Source organism: Rhineura floridana, chromosome 2 (genome assembly GCF_030035675.1).
Source record: "Rhineura floridana isolate rRhiFlo1 chromosome 2, rRhiFlo1.hap2, whole genome shotgun sequence".
NCBI classification, from domain to species: domain Eukaryota; kingdom Metazoa; phylum Chordata; class Lepidosauria; order Squamata; family Rhineuridae; genus Rhineura; species Rhineura floridana.
In genome coordinates this window covers 223,547,202-223,562,735 of record NC_084481.1, presented here as the reverse complement: position 1 = coordinate 223,562,735, position 15,534 = coordinate 223,547,202, and positions in this window count along the sequence as shown.

Here is a 15,534-nt window from a genome sequence, read left to right as displayed (position 1 = left end):
TTTTTCTATGTCAAGCCCCATCACATCATTCCAGTCAAGAATTCTGAATATGTTGCTGAAATATTGCTGCAAAGTCATATCTCTGTTCTTCTTTTTTACAAAATGCACTGGCTCATCTCTTAAGAGTTTCTCCACTGTCACATATCTGTAGCCAACTCCATAGATTTTTTCTATGTCAAGCTCCATCACATCATTCCAGTCCAGAAAATTATCCAAGACATTGATAACTTTACCACCAAAATCTTCATTAATTTCTTCAGAGACAACGTTGAATTCCAAACAGTAAACTTTATTTCTAACATCCATAAACTCCAAATCTTTTTCCAATTTCACATTTGTTCCAATCTCCAGGGCTTGTAGCTTCCCTTTAATTTTTCTTTTCTCATCTCTAATCCCATCAAACTCCTCTCTCACAGAATCCACTATTTCTTTAAGCTCCTGCATCATTTTGTTAAATTCAATTTTCATCTCCTGTCTACCCTGTCTCAGGGTTTGTTTCGTTATCTCAATCTCACCCATTATTTTCTGAAACATAATTTCTTCCATGGTCTCAATCACTTTCCTGGTTGCCATTCTTAAAACCACAGAAACAAAAAATTATTTCAGCCACAATTGGGTTAATATTCCAGGCTTGCTGATATCAGTGTAGACAGTACAGCCTGCCTTATCTCTATGTCCTGTCTCACACCCTTTCCGACGGGGAACCAATCGGTTTCTCCGTATTCTGTCTTTACAGTAGCCTCTTGTCCAGAGTATAGGTTGCTCATCAGGACAATCAGATGCTGTGTCACCCCCATTTCTTTTAAAGCATTCCATAGTTTTTCATGATCTACACAGTCAAAGGCTTTGCTGTAATCTATAAAGCACAGGGTGATTTTCTTCTGAAATTCCTTGCTCTGTTCCATTCAGAGCTTGGAAGATTACTTTTAAAAAGTAATAAATTACAGTTATAGTTACATGGCCCAAAAAGTAGTAGTTATCGTTACAATTACAATTGCTCTGGAAGTAATTGATTACTTTACTTTTACTCAAAAGTAATCACTACAATTACATTGTAGTTACTTTAAAAATTGCCTACAAGGTGCTGGCCTTGGCTGTTGCACATCTAAGTAGCTTAAACAACATTAAAGATAAGAACACACACACACAGAGGTTAGAATAATTTTTTTTTTATCTGTAAGATTAACAGAATCTCACATCCTCCCACTCCACCTCCAGCAATGGTGATAGCCCAACACACACATAATTCACTCGAAATCAAATTTTACACTTGAAATGCTGCTTTTACAATACATTTCTGTTATGTTTCAAAAGAACAGGATGCTTAAAGAGCACATCAGACAAAATCTGCTCTGGGCCGGGACAAATCATACACCCCAGGAAAGAGGAGGGTGTCCTCTACGAGATGCCAGTACGTCCCGCCTGGCCCACAGTGTCTGCTGGATGCAGGGCAGGGATAAGGGCATCTATGCACAACCAAAACTGACAAAAAGATGTGGGGGGAAAATAAGAAACTGAGGGTGCCCACCCCACAATCTGCTCTGGGCCAGGACAAATCATACACCCAGGGAAAGTGGAGGATATCTTCTACAAGATGCCAATGCTTCCCACCTAGCCCAGAGTTTCTGTTCGATTCAGGGCGTGTATAAGAGCATCTATGCACAACCAAAGGAGACAAAAAGCAAAGCAAAGAATAAATATCTGGGGGTGTTCACCACAAAATCTTCTCTGGGCCAAGATAAATCAGACAGCGCAGCAAATGATAGGGTGTCTTCTATGCTATGCCAGTGCTCACAGCCAGTGCTTATGATCTATGTGGATTTAAAAAAAAAATGTATTGGTCTTCCCTGTTACTTACTTTGTTATAGCTCAATTATTATTATTATTAAAAGCCATTGATGTTGGTGACAGAAGGACTTGCGGCAGGGTCAACAAACAACAATTTCTTGAAGAAGATGTAATTTCATAGATGACACTCTAAAGTATGCATGGATGGCATCTCATAGAACACACTCTCCCAGATGCAGGGAAGTATGATATGTGGTGCCCCAAATCATCTTTTAGGATGGGCACTCCCGTTTCTTATTCTCTTTCCTCTACATATTCACTATTTTTCTAATACATATATGCCCTTGTCTGTAGCATACATACAAAAGAAGCTCTGAACTGGTAGGAACCCTCTCCTGCATGCATGGGTGTATGACTTGTAGTGCCCAAAGCATGTTTCAGGGTGGGAACCCGCAGTTCCTTGTATACGTTCTACATTGCTTGTTGTGCATAGATACACATACCTGTTTCGTGTGTCCACAAGAAAATCCATTCCAGGCAGGATGCAGTGGCATCTCGTTGAGGACACTCTCTCCTTTGCTAAGGTGAATGATGTTTCTTGGCCCACAGCAGATTTTGGAGTGGTCACCCCAAATTACATATTTTTCTCTACTTACTCTTCATTATTTTAGTTCTACACAGATGACCTTATGGGAGCCCTGCACCCAGCAGAAACTATAGGCCAGGTGGGAAGTACTGGCATCTTGTAGAGACCATCCTCCGCTTCCTGGGATGTATGATTTGTCCTGGCAGCAGGGGTGTAGTTGTCCAGTAAGTTACCCCTTACTTTTTTGGGATCAGGGTCCCTATGTCTCCAGCATCATATGAGCTGATCGACATGAAAGGGGAGTGTGTTAGCCACTGAGAAGAGTCTTCTAATATGCTTCCTTGTCCTTTCCTTGGAGCCAATCAGAGTGAAAAAAGGAGAGTCACCCACTGAGAATACTCTTTTCAGTAGCTAATACTCTCCCCTTTCATACTGATCATCTCCTAGGGACATCAGTTGTTATGGGAGAAGGCATTAACAAGGACCTCATTCTCAACCCAGGAGCAAAATAAGGAGGGAGGGGGGGTCGGGCTGTGGCTGATACTATCATGAAGGGACCTTGCACTTCTGAATTTGCCACTACACTACTGCCTGGCACAGTGCAGATTTTTGGGTGGGCACCCCCAGTTTCTTATTGTTTTCTGCATATTTGTGTTGCTTTGGGTTGTACATATATGCCCTTATCCCTTCCCTGCACCCTGCAAAAGCCCTGGGCCAGGCAGAACACACTGGCATCTTGTAGAGGACACCCTCCCCTTCCCTGGGGTGTATGAGTTGTCCTGGCCCAGAACAGACTATGGGGTGGGCACACCCAGTTCCTTTTTTTATGATTTTATGACATCATTATGCATTTATGAGCATTTCAGAAGCCTGATAATTTTTATTGATTAAATTTGTTGTTATTCTTGACGGGGAGAGTCCCCAGATCACCATGATATGTGATATGGGGTACTCCAACATATATTTTGGGATTCAGAGACACGTTAACTTTGGCTTGGAGTTACTGTAGCTGTGAACTTGGAACTGGGAACTAGGAACCAACTTCAGCATCATTATGTTATCCCAGACTGATGGGAGTTGTAGTCCAACATCATCTGGAGCAGAGCTTGGAAAAGTTACTTTTTTAAACTACAGCTCCCATCAGCCCCAGCCAGCATGGCCACTGGATTGGGCTGATGGGAGTTGTAGTTCAAAAAAGTAACCTTTCCAAGCTCTGATCTGGAGGGCACTATGTTGAAGACCCAACTCTCTTCCCACCTACCCATCTGTTTCAAACACATCCAGAAAAGTATGTCTGATAGTGCATTCCTTTCAGAGGTAAAAAATAATCTGCAATCCTATATACTTATCCATTTAACCCAATGAGGCTTAATTTGGAGCAGACACATATATGACTGGACTCCTACAATGCCACCCCTAAACCATGCAAAGAACTCAAGATAAAAAATAAACGCCACAGAATTTGGGCAATTTCTTTTAAAAAAGAACATCTGTAACAGTAAGAAATACAACACTCTCAGGCAAAAAGAAGTTATGAGACAGTAGACATAAAAACCCACACACAAAGCATTGACAAAGAGCAACAAAAATGCTCTGAGCATGAGCATTTTCACATTTTAATTTTTTACTCATCATTGTTTTTGCTTATTTATTGCTTTGGACCAGTCCCTAACTCTCAGCCTAACCTACCTCACAGGGCTGTTGTGAAGATACAGAAGGCAGAATTAAAATGGGAGAAAAAGGAAACCAAGGCTGCAATCCAATACATCTACTCAGAAGTAAGCTTTATTGGGTTCAATGGGACTTACTCCCAGGTAAGTGTGTACTCAATACACACTTGCCTGAGAGTAAGTCCCATTAAACTCAATGGGACTTACTTCTGAGTAGACAGGTAGTGGATTGCAGGTTAGTCCTTGTATTACATGCATCAAATTTTACTTGCCTTAACCAGATTGATGCATCTTTGTACTATAAAGGGTCATATTTTTTCTCTCCCCCCCCCACAAATTGGTACAGCTTCATCCAGTCCTCATGTAGCCTAATTAGTGCAATCCTATACCCAATTTGATTTACCTGGAAGTAAGCTGCATTAAACATAAAGAGACTTACTTCTGAGTAGACTGGTATATATTGTAGTGTAAGTCAGCTACACAGTCATTTTTAACAAGTGCCTGTTTGGAACTCTTTGCATTTGCCATGGGGAGAAGGATTTACACAAAAGCGCTTCCAGGGAATATCTTCCTCACAAGACAAAGATGCATTCTGCTTGGTAGGAAAAGGGAAGGCAAGAAACAAAGCAGCAGCTCTTTAGGACCCTGCTGCAACTTCTGCCTGCCACCCTGAAGCCCTGCTTTTGGCTCTGCTCCTGTCTCTCACCTCTGCAGCCAGTTCTTCGTGCCCATATTACTGACGTCTCCTTGCTGCCTCCTTGCTCTCCAGCTCTTTTCTCCCCCCACTCCTGTCCATTTTTAAACAATTGTTTTCTCCATCCCGTCTCGCTCTCCACCTCCTCCTTCATTGCCTCCTATGCACAGAAGCCCAATTGGAAGCACATGGTTTTTATCTACTGTGTAAATGGGGATGTTTGTTTAGGGCCCCAGGGCAAGGAGTGTCTGCTTGTCTCTTGTCTCTAGGGATCCCAGGCAAGTTACGGGGCTCTGAGCTTCCCCTTGGCTCAGGGTGATTAATCAGATAAAGGGGGGGCGGCAGCTACCTACACTGCAGGGCTGTTGTGAGTGTGCACAGCCTTGGCAGGGAAGGATATTTGCCAGGATCAATTACTCAGGGTGGGGAATTGGCTCCTGGGAAGGTGAAGGGCGGGGTGGCAGGACCCACGTCAGTCATCACAGCGCCTGTCTAATATTTAAGGGGAGGGAATTGCACAGGGTAGGTGCCACCACACTAAAGGTCCATTTCCTATGTTGTGCAGAACGGACCTCCTGATAAGATGGTGTTGTTATTATTAATATTATTATTAATATTTATAATAATAATATAATAATAATAACAATAATAATAATAATAAAATTTTATTTGTGAGTCGCCTATCTGGCCGAATGAACGGCCACTCTAGGCAACGTACATTAATATAAGCAATTACAATATATAGACCAAAAGGCCACAATTCAATAATCATCTAAAACGTCTAAAACATCTTCCAGTTAATAAAAACATAAAAATTAATCCCCTCCAGAAATACCGTAGGCCTGCCTGAATAGCCAGGTCTTCAAGGCTCAGCGAAACCCCATCAGGGAGGGTCATGGCGAAGGTCAAAAGGTAGGGAGTTCCAGAGGGTGGGAGCCACAATCGAGAAGGCCCTCTCTGTGGTCCGGGCCAGTCTAGCAGTTCTGGCCGACGGGACCGAGAGGAGGTCCTGTGTGGCTGATCTCGTCAGGCGGCATAATTGATGATGCTGGAGGTGCTCCTTCAGATAAACTAGGCCGAAACCGTATAGGGATTTAAAGGTCAACACCAACACCTTGAATTGGGCCCGGTAAACAACTGGTAACCAGTGTAGGTCTACTAACACAGCAGTGATATGATCACGGTGACGGCCATTCTTAATCATACGTGCCGCCGCATTCTGTATCAGCTGTAATTTCCAGACCGTTTTCAAGGGTAACCCCACGTAGAGCGCATTACAGTAGTCTAAGCGAGAGGAGACCAGAGCATGTATCACCCGTGGTAGTAGGTGGACAGGAAGGTAGGGTTGCAGCCTCCGTATCAGATGTAATTGATACCAAGCTGCCTGGCTCACTGCTGAAATCTGAGCCTCCATGGAGAGCTGGGAGTCAAGGATGACCCCAAGGCTGCGGACCTGCTCCTTCAGGGGTAGTCTTACCCCATTGAACATCAGGTCTATATCTCCCAACTTTCTCTTATCTCCCACGAGCAACACTCGTTACAACACTTTAAAATCAGTTTGAAAATAACAAAACAAATTAGTTATGTCTGTTATAGAATCATAGAATCATAGAATTGGAAGGGGCCTTGTAGGCCATCGAGTCCAACCCCCTGCTCACAGGAGGAAATCCACAGCTAGAGCATCTCCCACAGATAGCTGTCCAGCCTCTGCTTGAAGACATCCAGCGAAGGGGATCCCACCACCTCCCTAGGCAGTCGGTTCCATTGCCGAACTGCCCTTACTGTCAAGAAGTTCCTTCTAATGTCCAATCTGAATCTACGCTCCTGCAACTTAAAACCATTAGACCTAGTCCTACCCTCTGGGGCAGCAGAGAACAAATCTGTACGCTCCTCTATATGACAGCCCTTCAGGTACTTAAAGAGTGCAATCATGTCACCCCTCAGCCTTCTCTTCACCAGACTGAACGTGCCAAGTTCCTTCAACCTTTCCTCATAAGACTTGTTCTCCATACCGGCTATCATCCTCGTCGCCTTCTTCTGAACCCGCTCCAACTTGTCTATATCTTTCTTAAAATGAGGAGCCCAGAACTGAATGCAGTATTCCAGATGAGGCCTGACTAATGCAGAATATAGTGGGACTATTACTTCCCTCGACCTGGAAACTATTGTTGGCTATTAAACCGAGAAAGCAGAGGTTAAATTTCCACAAGTGAGCTACGTGACTTAGAAGCGAAAGTTGGCAGAGCTCAAGCCATCTTCAAGGACACGTTGCTATGCAACCTAGGCTCGGGCAGCTGGCCTTATCTATATAGAGGGCCAGCAGACACTTGTGAGTGTGGGGGTCGAGGAGTTTGTACACAGAGAGAGCTTGTGATATATTCTATTGTCAGTAAAGTGACTCTTAAAACTTATTACTTGTCTGGCTGAGTGCTTTCAACTGGAATCTAGCCTGTCACTATTCTGTTCTGCATCCTGGGCACCTGCTTGCGCCAGATACAACATCCAACAAGTGGTAGCAGAGGATGGTTACCTGGTGCTGATGGTTACCTGGTGCTGAGAATTGCAGAAAAGTGGCAGAGAAAAGCCAGAACTGCAGACCAGCGAGTAATAACAGCAGAGAGACGGCGAAACCGAAAGCTGAGCTGAAAGCTGTGAGAGAGCCATGGGAAAAAAAAAACCTGACTGAAGGACAGAGGTGAGAAGCTCTAATTACAAAGGCGGTGAACTGTGAAAAGTGAAAGTATGTCTGTTACGTTATCGGCCGGGATTCCCTTGGAAAGGCTGACAGGGAAAAATTATGGCACTTGGAAACAGAGAATGCAGGCTTTTCTAGTGAAAGAAGACCTGTGGAAAGCTATCGCAGAAGACCCACCCGCCGGAGTGCCTATTCCAGCAGATTGGAGAAGGCTGGATGAGAGGGCAAAGACGTTAATTGTTCTTGCTATTGATGATTCTCAATTACTGCACGTGCGTGATGCAACAACGGCAAAGGAAACCTGGGAAACTTTAAGAAATATTCATGTGAAAAAGACTGCTAGTTCTAAAATATATCTTGCCAGAAAATTGTATCAGATGCGCTTATCTGGAGATACAACCATGTCAGAGCATTTGTTGGAAATAAACAGACTGTTTACTGAGTTGTCAGAACGTGAAATTGAACATTCTCAAACGCAAAAAGTGTATATCACATTATCTTCACTAGATTCAAGTTATGATAGTCTGGTGAGCTCTTTGGAAGCAATGGACGATGCAAATCTCAATATGGATTATATAGAAGGCAAACTTTTACAAGAATTCCAAAGGAGGCAGGAAATGGCAAAGCAGGAAAAGACTGAGTCTAAACACAACGTGGAAAAGCAGAACAACAAAGCTGCACAAGAGAGACTGTATGGACAAAAAGCATGTTACTTTTGTGGTTCCAAACAACATCTTCAAAGGAATTGTGAAGCAAGAAGAAGAGAAAGAGGAAGAAAACCATGTGTACAGGTGATCTATGCTAGTAAGAATAAGCAATGTATTAACAATGAGCAGGGAAATAACTAAAGATGTATGGGCAATTGACAGTGGGGCAACAAATAGTATAATCAAAGATAAATCCATGTTTCATACATATTGTGACGTAGAGGATCATGTGATAATGGCTGATGGATCTAAGAAACTTATCAAAAGTAGAGGAACAGTGAAATTAGCAGGTTTCAATACCATTATGACAGATGTGCTGTTTGTTCCTGATATTGAATGCAACATTATGGCTGTGTCGAAACTCAATGAAATGGGGTTCACAGTAATGTTCAAAAGGGGTTCAGTGCATGTAATGAGAGGAGAAAAAATATTCATGAAAGGAATAGTGAGGAACTCATTGTTCTTCTTACACGTGAAACAAACAAATCATGTACTCATGTGTGCTAATAAGAAACCCCATAATAATTGTGTTCATTTATGGCACAGAAAACTAGGCCATATAGGATATGAAAATGTGGTGAAAACAACAGAGAACAGTAATGATGTGACATTGAGAAACTGTGAAAAATATGTAGACTGCCACGTGTGTAAACAAACTAGGGCAGTTGTGGCTGCAAAGAACAAAGAAGCCATGCCCAGCACAAATGCACCTTATCAATTAATACACGTGGACTTAGTGGGGCCATTTCAACCTACTCAGGGGGGTGCAAGATATTTCCTGACAATAGTTGATGATTTTTCAAAATTCTGCACTGTTTATTTACTAAAAGCTAAAAGTGAAGCTGCAGAGAAACTGAAAAGATTTATTACAAAAATTGAAGTGCAGTTTGGTGTCAAAATACAGAGAATAAGATCAGATCAAGGAGGAGAGTTCTTAGGACACTCTTTTACTGAATACTTGGATAAAAGAGGAATAAAACAGGAGTTAACAGCCCCTTATAGTCCTCATCAGAACGGGTTAGCTGAACGCTGGAACAAGTTGCTTCAGGACTCAATAAGATCAATGCTGTGTTCCTCTTTAACACAAGGTTTCTGGGGAGAGTGTGTTCTGTATTCAGCTTACATTCAAAACAGAATATTCCATAAGGCCACTGGAATGTCTCCTTATCAGAAATTGTATGACAGAAAACCCAGATTAAACCATTTGATTAGGTTTGGAGCAGAATGCTGGGTACATGTTCCCAAAAATAAAAGGACAGGGAAGCTGCAAAGGAGAGCAGACAAAGGGTACATGCTGGGATTTGAAAACACGTATTACAGAATATGGCTGCCAAAACAAAGGTCTGTAGTGTTAAGCAGAAGCGTGCAAGCAATAGAGCAGGATTGGGAAGAGAAAACATATGTGGAGTTGGGAAACACTGAAGGTAGTAATGAACAAGAACAGGCAGACACAGTACCTATAAAACAAGAAGAAACAGGCAGCATTCGTGAATCAAGTTCTAGCTCTGAGAGAGAAACAGAGGAATCACCTGACACAGACACAGACACTAAGGCAGAAATACAACCACGCAGATCAGAGAGAACAACCAAAGGTATTCCACCTGTTAGATTTAAAATAAATTCCATTAAACATATAGACTTCAGTAACTGGAAAAAGTGGGATGATGGGAATCATGAAGAATAATTGCTGTAATAAATGTATATAATAAAAATGATGCTAAGATTCTAATGAAATGTAATGGCTGTAAAACCAGATGATGCAAATGTAAATATGAAATGTAACACATGTAAATGGAAAAGAAATGTAACTGGCTGAATGTGGAAATTTAAGGTGGGGGATTGTTGGCTATTAAACCGAGAAAGCAGAGGTTAAATTTCCACAAGTGAGCTACGTGACTTAGAAGCGAAAGTTGGCAGAGCTCGAGCCATCTTCAAGGACACGTTGCTATGCAACCTAGGCTCGGGCAGCTGGCCTTATCTATATAGAGGGCCAGCAGACACTTGTGAGTGTGGGGGTCGAGGAGTTTGTACAGAGAGAGAGAGCTTGTGATATATTCTATTGTCAGTAAAGTGACTCTTAAAATTTATTACTTGTCTGGCTGAGTGCTTTCAACTGGAATCTAGCCTGTCACTATTCTGTTCTGCATCCTGGGCACCTGCTTGCACCAGATACAACATCCAACAACTATAGCTCTGTTTATGCAGCCCAAAACCACGTTTGCCTTTTTTGCTGCAGCATCACACTGCTGGGTCATGTTCAACTTGCGATCCACTACAATTCCAAGCTCCTTCTCACATGCACTACTGCTAAGCCAGGTATTTCCCATCCTGTATCCATGCATTTTGTTTTGATGGCCAAAATGCATTGGCCTCCTTTACCCCAACCTCGGGTCTGTCTCTTCTCTTACCTTCTGACCCACTGGCCTTCTTTATCCTAACCTCAGGGAGGCCTCTTCTCTTAATTTCAACTCCACTGGCCTCCTTTGACTCCCTGAGGTCTCTTCTCTTAGGGGATGGCATGACTCTTATGGTTGGGCCAGCAGGCCTCAAAGGAAGAGGAGATACCACCCTCAGAGTTGCAGTGAACGAGGCACCGGGCCAGCGCACCAAACCACACACACACATACAACAGAGTTTAGGTGAAAGAAGGCAGTGGGCCAGGAAACAAAAGAAGAGATCCCCATCCCAGTGTGCGGTTAAAGGAATGGCATGGAAGCAAATGACCTCCCCGAGTGTGGGGTCAAAGTGGAGAAAGAAATGAGGTGCCAGGAGTCATATCTTGAGAAAAGTGCCATGCGTGCTGGCATAAAATGGTTTCCTTGGGTAGCAACAAAAGAGGTGACGGGTCTCTGCACCGGTAAGTACCATTTCAAAAAAAGCACTGTAGGAATGACAATATATTAATCCCACATATCTCCTTCCTGGCCTACTGGCTTACTTCATCCCCACCTTTGGGTAAGTCTCTTCTCTTGCTTCCAGGCCCACTTGCCCAGAGCTTGGAAGTAACTCGTTAGAAATAACGAGTTACTTGTAATTTGTTACAATTTTGCATAACGAGTGGGTAACTTCATTACATTTTGTATGTAACATAACAAGTGGTAATTTCATTACTTTTGAGCTGCAAATGTAACTTTTTTGCGTTACATTTGGATGTTACTGGGGGGGAAGCAGGGGAAATCATTTGCTGCTGTGATTGGTGGAACGGTGGAGGAAAGATATGTGCCTCAAACTGGGTTTCTGCGCTGTTTAGCTCTTCCCTCGTGCTCTATGGAGGCACGAGGGAGGAAGTGGAGAGGCAGACAGAGCTGGAGGGCAAGGAGGAGTAGAAGGCAGAAGCAGCAGAATGGAAGTGAAGAGCTGTGGAGGTGAGTGTATGTGTTACCCTTTCCAGCCTACTCTCCCTGCCCCCCCGCTCGTCCTGCCTCCCTCAGCCTGCTTGCCCACCCCCTCTGCTCTTCCTGGCCCCCCCTGCTTGTCCTTGCATCCCCTCCACTTGTCCTTGCATCCCCTCCGCTTGTCCTTGCACCCTCTTTGCACCCCCTCCGCTTGTCCTTGCACCTTCTCTGCACCCCTTCCGCTTGTCCTTGCACCCTCTCTGCACCCCCTCCGCTTGTCCTTGCACCCTCTCTGCACCCCCTCCGCTTGTCCTTGCACCCTCTCTGCACCCCCTCCGCTTGTCCTTGCACCCTCTCTGCACCCCCTCCGCTTGTCCTTGCACCCTCTCTGCACCCCCTCCGCTTGTCCTTGCACCCTCTCTGCACCCCCTCCGCTTGTCCTTGCACCCTCTCTGCACCCCCTCCGCTTGTCCTTGCACCCTCTCTGCACCCCCTCCGCTTGTCCTTGCACCCTCTCTGCACCCCCTCCGCTTGTCCTTGCACCCTCTCTGCACCCCCTCCGCTTGTCCTTGCACCCTCTCTGCACCCCCTCCGCTTGTCCTTGCACCCTCTCTGCACCCCCTCCGCTTGTCCTTGCACCCTCTCTGCACCCCCTCCGCTTGTCCTTGCACCCTCTCTGCACCCCCTCCGCTTGTCCTTGCACCCTCTCTGCACCCCCTCCGCTTGTCCTTGCACCCTCTCTGCACCCCCTCCGCTTGTCCTTGCACCCTCTCTGCACCCCCTCCGCTTGTCCTTGCACCCTCTCTGCACCCCCTCCGCTTGTCCTTGCACCCTCTCTGCACCCCCTCCGCTTGTCCTTGCACCCTCTCTGCACCCCCTCCGCTTGTCCTTGCACCCTCTCTGCATCCCCTCCGCTTGTCCTTGCACCCCTCCAGAGAGGGTGAAAATTGGGAACTGGCAAGAGACTAGGAGGTAGGTGCAGTCTCATACTTCTGTTTGTGTGTTTTGCTTCAGTTAGGTGCCTCTCATAGAGCGACTCTCACTAGGCAGCAAGAGATGACTACCCCAAGCAACTAATTTGGGGCACCATGCAACAAATTATTAGCTATTTTAAGTTTTGGTTGTTGTATATTTACTGTCAGGAAGAGGTACTTGTGAGATTTTCTGCCTCAGATGACAACATAACTTTTCAAGCTATGGTACTATGACCTTGACTTGGGGGCAGGGCACCATTTGCTCTTCTGCTTCAAGTAGCAAAATGTCTTGGGCTGCACCTGCTTGTAGTCATTTCACATACTGGACAACTAACATGGCTTTTTGGTGAAGGGCAAGAGAGAATAAGACTGTTATCTCAAAAACAGTTGCTCTTGAGGAAAAGATGGCAAACATATGTAGAACTGAACTTTTCTGCAATAATATAGACATTTGCATAGGGTATTTTTTCTACTCATGGAATATTAAATCTTTAAGTCCTAAATCCTTTGTCATCCCCTCCCCCTTGTGCACACCCTTTACACTGTCTTTCTCCCTATGCATGTAGGTCAAAATGACAACTGGTGTAGTTTGGGAATTAACAGAACGAGAGCTGAATTACAACTCAAAAAAGAAGTTCCCTGCTGGTGTCTGCTACTGATGTGGGGGGCATTTTGTTAGGGAGAAGTGATGAGAGGGGGTAATTTGCTGCTGAAACTTTTTATCTGCAACCCCTTCCCTGGCCACTTTTCCCTAGCTGATGGAGGTCAATAAGGAAAAACATGGGGCATTGCACTGGTAAAGTGGCAAGCATGGAAAACAGCCCCTTCCATCTATCTCCTGCTTCACCTACCCAAATGCACCCCAGCAAATGCTTTGCACATTGACAGCACACATTTAGTTGGTTTTCTGGTATTTGCTGCTGAAAGTGTAGTTCCATGCTGGGTGCAGCTGGGACGTTCTGAGTTCATATCTTACCACAGCCATGAACTCGCTGGATGACCTTCTGGCCACACCCACGCCAGACATTTATGCCACTTTAAACAGTCATGACTTCCCCCAAAGAATCCTGGCAAGTGTAGTTTGTGCTGGGTGCTGAGTGTTATTAGGAGACTCCTATTCTCCCGACAGAGCTCCAATGTCCAGAGTGGTTTAACAGTCAGCCCCTCTTCTCAGACAATTCTGTGGCTGGAGTTCTGTGGGGGGAATTGGCCTGTCAGGTGTGCTTTAACTTGGATTCCTGCATTGAGCAGGGGTGTGGACTCGATGACCTTAAAGGTTCCTTCCAACTCTACTATTCTATAATTTTCTGTTAGCTGAGACATCTCTCTCTCTCTCACACACACACACTCACTCACTCACTCACACACACAGCCACTGAGCATTTCATAACAGAGCATGCTCAGCACTCATTTGGGCTGTTTTGGGAGTCACCCCCTTTCTGTTTTCTCTCTCACTTTTTTGTATTCTGCAACACTTGGGGTTCCCTCTTGCCCACTAATACTCCTTATTATGTGTGGTATGGATGGTGATACCATGGCTACATAAGCAACAACACTTCCAGCCTGAGCTTCAGAAATAGAGGGAATGACACTCTGACCAGTTTAAGTGGTTAGTATTTAAATCTGATTGGAAACTGTTCAGTTTGACACAAGGTGGCTATTAAGCATGACCTAAAAGCTGCAATTCCAAGCATACTTACTTGGAAGTAATTCCCATAGCAGTAAATAGGATTTACTTCTGGGAGTATAGAATCAATCCGTAAGAGTCTCCCAGTAGACACCATACATGTAAGCACATGGCTTTCCCACAAGAATCTTGGGGACTGTAGTTTACTCCTCACAGAGCTACAATTCCCAGCACCCATAACAAACTACAGTTCCCAGGATTCTTTTTTGGGGTGGTGGTGGAAACGTGCTTTAAATCTGTCATCTGTATGCAACTTTGGTGAGATAATAGCTGAAGGTAATCAGTCCAAGATGATAACAAATAATCAGTAGGCATTCCCAAAAGACATTCAAATAGTGGGTAAAAAAAAGTGAAAATTACAGAGGCAAACACAGAATGCAGTTAAGCAATAAAGTAATCCAAGAGAGAGGAGACACCTTTGTCTCTGCTCTCTCCCTCCTGAGCCAGGAGGGCAACTCCCAAACCTGAGTGTTGCGCCTCCAAGTTAGTTAGAACTAGGTATGCCTTTCCTATCTACTATGTATTTCTATAAATAAAATAGCTTTTCTTATTTTACTAAGTCTTAAGTCTCAGTGATCTCAGTGCAGGGTAAAAGCCTGCCACTTAGGTAAACGCACACATTGGCACACACACATCTCAGACTGTTGACAATCTCTGCTAATATCTATACAAATTTACATAACATGCATCACCTGAACTCACATGATCTAGAGTTACCTTAGATCTTGCAACATTTGCAAATGAGAAGCAATAGGGTTTTATATTAGTTCTGATTGTCTATTGGGCTATCATAGGGTATGTATTTTTTGCCTTTTCTATGGCAAAAACTCCAACTTCAGTGGAATTTATGTGATGTGTTCTAACCATTTGAATGTGGCTAATGAATGCTTTATTCTTTCATCAGAACTTTAGCAGTAGTACTAAAATACTAATAAAAAAGGGAAAGAGAAAAATACATACATCATTCAGCTGTATGGTTAATTATAGATATAGATATAAAGGATAAATGGCATTTTGTCAAAAGTATTTTTGCCTACATTTTATACCTCCTCCTTGGTTTTCCAAGCTTGGCATGGAATGCTTGTCATACAGAATTAATTTGAGATGCTGCATTATCATAATCATCTTCTTCAAAATAAAAAAAATAAATGTACTGCCTTCAAGTTGATTCCGACTTATGGTGACCCTATGAATAGGGTTTTCATGGGAGGCAGTGACTGGCCCAAGGTCACCCAATGAGCTTCATGGCTATGTGGGGATTCCAACCCTTCTACTACCCCGTGTGTGTGTGTTTCGTTTTAATATTGTTTTAGGCTACTTAGATGTGAAGCAGCCAAGGCCAGCACCTTGTAGGCATTTTTTTAAAAAAGTAACTGAAATGTAATTGTAGTGATTACT